Raw genomic sequence first — 5,000 nt, forward strand, 5'->3', positions numbered from 1 at the left:
CTGTTTTCTAGATGTATAAGAGATGTAGGTCAATAGGAAAACAATACCTACAGCCACACCACCCTGAACAAGCCCAATCTCGTCTGATCTTGGAAGCTAAGCAGGGCTGGGCCTGGTTAGTACTTGGATGGGAGACCACCTGGAAATACCAGGTGCTGTAGGCATTTTTTTTCTCTCTTGTTCCGGCCTCCTTCAATGCTGGTTTTGAGATGTATAAGAGATGTAGGTCAATAGGAAAAAAATACCGACAGCCGCACCACCCTGAACAAGCCCAATCTCATCTGATCTTGGAAGCTAAGCAGGGACAAGCCTGGTTAGTACTTGGATGGGAGACCACCTGGGAATACCAGGTGCTGTAGGCCTTTTTTTTTTCTCTCTTGTTCCGGCTTCCTTCAATGCTGGTTTTTAGATGTATAAGAGATGTAGGTCAATAGGAAACCAAAACCTACATCCACACCACCCTGAACAAGCCCAATCTCGTCTGATCTTGGAAGCTAAGCAGAGCCGGGGCTGGTTATTACTTGGATGCGAGACCACCTGGGAATACCAGGTGCTGTAGGCGCTTTTTTTTTTCTCTCTTGTTCCGACTTCCTTCAATGCTGGTTTTGAGATGTATAAGAGATGTAGGTCAATAGGAAACCAATACCTACAACCCCACCACCCTGAACAAGCCCAATCTCGTCTGATCTTGAAAGCTAAGCAGGTCCGGGCCTGGTTAGTACTTTTTTTTTTATATCTTGTTCTGGCTTCCTTCAATGCTGGTTTTAAAATGTATAAGTGATGTAGGTCATTAGAAAACCAATACCTACAGCCACACCACCCTGGACAAGCCCAATCTCATCTGATCTTGGAAGCTAAGCAGGGCCGGGCCTGGTTAGTACTTGGATGGGAGACCACCTGGGAATACCAGGTGCTGTAGGCCATTTTTTTTTTCTCTCTTGTTCCGGCTTCCTTCAATGCTTGTTTTTAGATGAATAAGAGATGTAGGTCAATAGGAAAACAATACCTACAGCCACACCACCCTGAACAAGCCCAATCTCGTCTGATCTTGGAAGCTAAGCAGAGCTGGGCCTGGTTAGTACTTGGATGGGAGACCACCTGGGAATACCAGGTGCTGTAGGCCTTTTTTTCTTCTCTCTTGTTCCGGCTTCCTTCAATGCTGGTTTTTAGATGTATAAGAGATGTAGGTCAATAGGAAAACAATACCTACAGCTGCACCACCCTGAACAAGCCCAATCTCATCTGATCTTGGAAGCTAAGCAGGGACGAGCCTGGTTAGTACTTGGATGGGAGACCACCTGGGAATACCAGGTGCTGTAGGCCTTTTTTTTTTCTCTCTTGTTCCGGCTTCCTTCAATGCTGGTTTTTAGATGTATAAGAGATGTAGGTCAATAGGAAACCAAAACCTACATCCACACCACCCTGAACAAGCCCAATCTCGTCTGATCTTGGAAGCTAAGCAGGTCCGGGCCTGGTTAGTACTTTTTTTTTTATATCTTGTTCTGGCTTCCTTCAATGCTGGTTTTAAAATGTATAAGTGATGTAGGTCATTAGAAAACCAATACCTACAGCCACACCACCCTGGACAAGCCCAATCTTGTCTGATCTTGGAAGGTAAGCAGGGCTGGGCCTGGTTAGTACTTGGATGGGAGACCACCTGGGAATATCAGGTGCTGTAGGCCTTTTTTTTTTTCTCTCTTGTTCCGGCTTCCTTCAATGCTTGTTTTTAGATGAATAAGAGATGTAGGTCAATAAGAAAACAATACCTACAGCCACACCACCCTGAACAAGCCCAATCTCGTCTGATCTTGGAAGCTAAGCAGGGCTGGGCCTGGTTAGTACTTGGATGGGAGACCACCTGGAAATACCAGATGCTGTAGGCTTTTTTTTTTCTCTCTTGTTCCGGCCTCCTTCAATGCTGGTTTTGAGATGTATAAAAGATGTAGGTCAATAGTAAACCAATACCTACAGCCACACCACCCTGAACAAGCCCAATCTCGTCTGATCTTGAAAGCTAAGCAGGTCCAGGCCTGGTTAGTACTTTTTTTTTCTCTCTTGTTCTGGCTTCCTTCAATGCTGGTTTTAAAATGTATAAGTGATGTAGGTCATTAGGAAACCAATACCTACAGCCACACCACCCTGGACAAGCCCAATCTCGTCTGATCTTGGAAGCTAAGCAGGGCTGGGCCTGGTTAGTACTTGGATGGGAGACCACCTGGGAATACCAGTTGCTGTAGGCCTTTTTTTTTTTCTCTCTTGTTCCGGCTTCCTTCAATGCTTTTTTTAGATGTATAAGAGATGTAGGTCAATAAGAAAACAATACCTACAGCCACACCACCCTGAACAAGCCCAATCTCGTCTGATCTTGGAAGCTAAGCAGGGCTGGGCCTGGTTAGTACTTGGATGGGAGACCACCTGGAAATACCAGGTGCTGTAGGCTTTTTTTTTTCTCTCTTGTTCCGGCCTCCTTCAATGCTGGTTTTGAGATGTATAAGAGATGTAGGTCAATAGGAAACCAATACCTACAGCCACACCACCCTGAACAAGCCCAATCTCGTCTGATCTTGGAAGCTAAGCAGGGACGGGCCCAGTTAGTACTTGGATGGGAGACCACCTGGGAATACCAGGTGCTGTAGGCCTGTTTTTTTTCTCTCTTGTTCCGGCTTCCTTCAATGCTGGTTTTTAGATGTATAAGAGATGTAGGTCAATAGGAAACCAATACCTACAGCCACACCACCCTGAACAAGCCCAATCTCGTCTGGTCTTGGAAGCTAAGCAGAGCCGGGGCTGGTTAGTACTTGGATGCGAGACCACCTGGTAATACCAGGTGCTGTAGGCCCTTTTTTTTTTCTCTCTTGTTCCGACTTCCTTCAATGCTGGTTTTAAGATGTATAAGAGATGTAGGTCAATAGGAAACCAATACCTACAGCCACACCACCCTGAACAAGCCCAATCTTGTCTAATCTTGGAAGCTAAGCAGGGCTGGGCCTGGTTAGTACTTGGATGGGAGACCTCCTGGAAATACCAGGGGCTGTAGGCTTTTTTTTTTCTCTCTTGTTCCGGCCTCCTTCAATGCTGGTTTTGAGATGTATAAGAGATGTAGGTCAATAGGAAACCAATACCTACAGCCACACCACCCTGAACAAGCCCAATCTTGTCTGATCTTGAAAGCTAAGCAGGTCCGGGCCTGGTTAGTACTTTTTTTTTTCTCTCTTGTTCTGGCTTCCTTCAATGCTGGTTTTAAAATGTATAAGTGATGTAGGTGATTAGGAAACCAATACCTACAGCCACTCCACCCTGGACAAGCCCAATCTCGTCTGATCTTGGAAGCTAAGCAGAGCCGGGCCTGGTTAGTACTTGGCTCAGAGACCACCTGGGAATACCAGGTGCTGTAGGTCTTTTTTTCTTCTCTCTTGTTCCGGCTTCCTTCAATGCTGTTTTCTAGATGTATAAGAGATGTAGGTCAATAGGAAAACAATACCTACAGCCACACCACCCTGAACAAGCCCAATCTCGTCTGATCTTAGAAGCTAAGCAGAGCCGGGCCTGGTTAGTACTTGGCTCAGAGACCACCTGGGAATACCAGGTGCTGTAGGCCTTTTTTTTTTTCTCTCTTGTTCCGGCTTCCTTCAATGCTTGTTTTTAGATGTATAAGAGATGTAGGTCAATAAGGAAACAATACCTACAGCCACAGCACCCTGAACAATCCCAATCTCGTTTGATCTTGGAAGCTAAGCAGGGCTGGGCCTGGTTAGTACTTGGATGGGAGACCACCTGGAAATACCAGGTGCTGTAGGCTTTTTTTTTTCTCTCTTGTTCCGGCCTCCTTCAATGCTGGTTTTGAGATGTATAAGAGATGTAGGTCAATAAGAAAACAATACCTACTGCCACACCACCCTGAACAAGCCCAATCTCATCTGATCTTGGAAGTTAAGCAGGGCTGGGCCTGGTTAGTACTTGGATGGGAGACCACCTGGAAATACCAGGTGCTGTAGGCATTTTTTTTCTCTCTTGTTCCAGCCTCCTTCAATGCTGGTTTTGAGATGTATAAGAGATGTAGGTCAATAAGAAACCAATACCTACAGCCACACCACCCTGAACAAGTCCAATCTCGTCTGATCTTGGAAGCTAAGCAGAGCTGGGCCTGGTTAGTACTTGGATGGGAGACCACCTGGGAATACCAGGTGCTGTAGGCCTTTTCTTGTTCCGGCTTCCTTCAATGCTGGTTTTAAAATGTATAAGTGATGTAGGTCATTAGAAAACCAATACCTACAGCCACACCACCCTGGACAAGCCCAATCTCATCTGATCTTGGAAGCTAAGCAGGGCCGGGCCTGGTTAGTACTTGGATGGGAGACCACCTGGGAATACCAGGTGGTGTAGGCCATTTTTTTTTTCTCTCTTGTTCCGGCTTCCTTCAATGCTTGTTTTTAGATGAATAAGAGATGTAGGTCAATAGGAAAACAATACCTACAGCCACACCACCCTGAACAAGCCCAATCTTGTCTGATCTTGGAAGCTAAGCAGGGCTGGGCCTGGTTAGTACTTGGATGGGAGACCACCTGGAAATACCAGATGCTGTAGGCTTTTTTTTTTCTCTCTTGTTCCGGCCTCCTTCAATGCTGGTTTTGAGATGTATAAAAGATGTAGGTCAATAGTAAACCAATACCTACAGCCACACCACCCTGAACAAGCCCAATCTCGTCTGATCTTGAAAGCTAAGCAGGTCCGGGCCTGGTTAGTACTTTTTTTTTTCTCTCTTGTTCTGGCTTCCTTCAATGCTGGTTTTAAAATGTATAAGTGATGTAGGTCATTAGGAAACCAATACCTACAGCCCCACCACCCTGGACAAGCCCAATCTCGTCTGATCTTGGAAGCTAAGCAGGGCCAGGCCTGGTTAGTACTTGGATGGGAGACCACCTGGGAATACCAGGTGCTGTAGGCCTTTTTTTTTTTCTCTCTTGTTCCGGCTTCCTTCAATGCTTGTTTTTAGATGTATA

The 5,000-nt window shown here is 45.8% G+C and overlaps 10 non-coding genes and 11 pseudogenes across 10 annotated transcripts; all 21 read left to right on the forward strand.

The window, feature by feature from the left end:
* Positions 1-45: 45 nt before the first annotated feature.
* Positions 46-164, forward strand: LOC142113330 (5S ribosomal RNA). The gene has a single exon (XR_012681444.1). It is a non-coding gene; the product is annotated as a 5S ribosomal RNA (ribosomal RNA).
* Positions 165-243: 79 nt separating this feature from the next.
* On the forward strand, positions 244-362 carry LOC142112865 (5S ribosomal RNA; annotated as a pseudogene).
* An 81-nt stretch (positions 363-443) lies between these two features.
* On the forward strand, positions 444-562 carry LOC142113228 (5S ribosomal RNA; annotated as a pseudogene).
* Positions 563-803: 241 nt separating this feature from the next.
* On the forward strand, positions 804-922 carry LOC142113702 (5S ribosomal RNA). Its single transcript, XR_012681625.1, has one exon. It is a non-coding gene; the product is annotated as a 5S ribosomal RNA (ribosomal RNA).
* An 82-nt stretch (positions 923-1,004) lies between these two features.
* LOC142113166 (5S ribosomal RNA) lies at positions 1,005-1,123 on the forward strand. The gene has a single exon (XR_012681354.1). It is a non-coding gene; the product is annotated as a 5S ribosomal RNA (ribosomal RNA).
* Positions 1,124-1,204: 81 nt separating this feature from the next.
* On the forward strand, positions 1,205-1,323 carry LOC142113579 (5S ribosomal RNA; annotated as a pseudogene).
* Positions 1,324-1,563: 240 nt separating this feature from the next.
* On the forward strand, positions 1,564-1,682 carry LOC142113446 (5S ribosomal RNA). Its single transcript, XR_012681558.1, has one exon. It is a non-coding gene; the product is annotated as a 5S ribosomal RNA (ribosomal RNA).
* Positions 1,683-1,764: 82 nt separating this feature from the next.
* On the forward strand, positions 1,765-1,883 carry LOC142113547 (5S ribosomal RNA; annotated as a pseudogene).
* Positions 1,884-2,121: 238 nt separating this feature from the next.
* On the forward strand, positions 2,122-2,240 carry LOC142113374 (5S ribosomal RNA). The gene has a single exon (XR_012681488.1). It is a non-coding gene; the product is annotated as a 5S ribosomal RNA (ribosomal RNA).
* An 81-nt stretch (positions 2,241-2,321) lies between these two features.
* LOC142113289 (5S ribosomal RNA) lies at positions 2,322-2,440 on the forward strand. Its single transcript, XR_012681402.1, has one exon. It is a non-coding gene; the product is annotated as a 5S ribosomal RNA (ribosomal RNA).
* An 80-nt stretch (positions 2,441-2,520) lies between these two features.
* Positions 2,521-2,639, forward strand: LOC142113396 (5S ribosomal RNA). The gene has a single exon (XR_012681510.1). It is a non-coding gene; the product is annotated as a 5S ribosomal RNA (ribosomal RNA).
* Positions 2,640-2,720: 81 nt separating this feature from the next.
* On the forward strand, positions 2,721-2,839 carry LOC142113190 (5S ribosomal RNA; annotated as a pseudogene).
* An 82-nt stretch (positions 2,840-2,921) lies between these two features.
* On the forward strand, positions 2,922-3,040 carry LOC142112869 (5S ribosomal RNA; annotated as a pseudogene).
* A 239-nt stretch (positions 3,041-3,279) lies between these two features.
* LOC142112974 (5S ribosomal RNA) lies at positions 3,280-3,398 on the forward strand (annotated as a pseudogene).
* An 81-nt stretch (positions 3,399-3,479) lies between these two features.
* Positions 3,480-3,598, forward strand: LOC142113096 (5S ribosomal RNA; annotated as a pseudogene).
* Positions 3,599-3,680: 82 nt separating this feature from the next.
* On the forward strand, positions 3,681-3,799 carry LOC142113637 (5S ribosomal RNA; annotated as a pseudogene).
* An 80-nt stretch (positions 3,800-3,879) lies between these two features.
* On the forward strand, positions 3,880-3,998 carry LOC142113357 (5S ribosomal RNA). The gene has a single exon (XR_012681470.1). It is a non-coding gene; the product is annotated as a 5S ribosomal RNA (ribosomal RNA).
* A 79-nt stretch (positions 3,999-4,077) lies between these two features.
* LOC142113419 (5S ribosomal RNA) lies at positions 4,078-4,196 on the forward strand. The gene has a single exon (XR_012681533.1). It is a non-coding gene; the product is annotated as a 5S ribosomal RNA (ribosomal RNA).
* Positions 4,197-4,267: 71 nt separating this feature from the next.
* LOC142113306 (5S ribosomal RNA) lies at positions 4,268-4,386 on the forward strand. Its single transcript, XR_012681420.1, has one exon. It is a non-coding gene; the product is annotated as a 5S ribosomal RNA (ribosomal RNA).
* Positions 4,387-4,468: 82 nt separating this feature from the next.
* LOC142113716 (5S ribosomal RNA) lies at positions 4,469-4,587 on the forward strand (annotated as a pseudogene).
* Positions 4,588-4,826: 239 nt separating this feature from the next.
* Positions 4,827-4,945, forward strand: LOC142113510 (5S ribosomal RNA; annotated as a pseudogene).
* Positions 4,946-5,000: the final 55 nt, after the last annotated feature.

The sequence above is a fragment of the Mixophyes fleayi genome, unplaced genomic scaffold (assembly GCF_038048845.1).
Source record: "Mixophyes fleayi isolate aMixFle1 unplaced genomic scaffold, aMixFle1.hap1 Scaffold_114, whole genome shotgun sequence".
Classification (NCBI taxonomy): Eukaryota; Metazoa; Chordata; class Amphibia; order Anura; family Limnodynastidae; genus Mixophyes; species Mixophyes fleayi.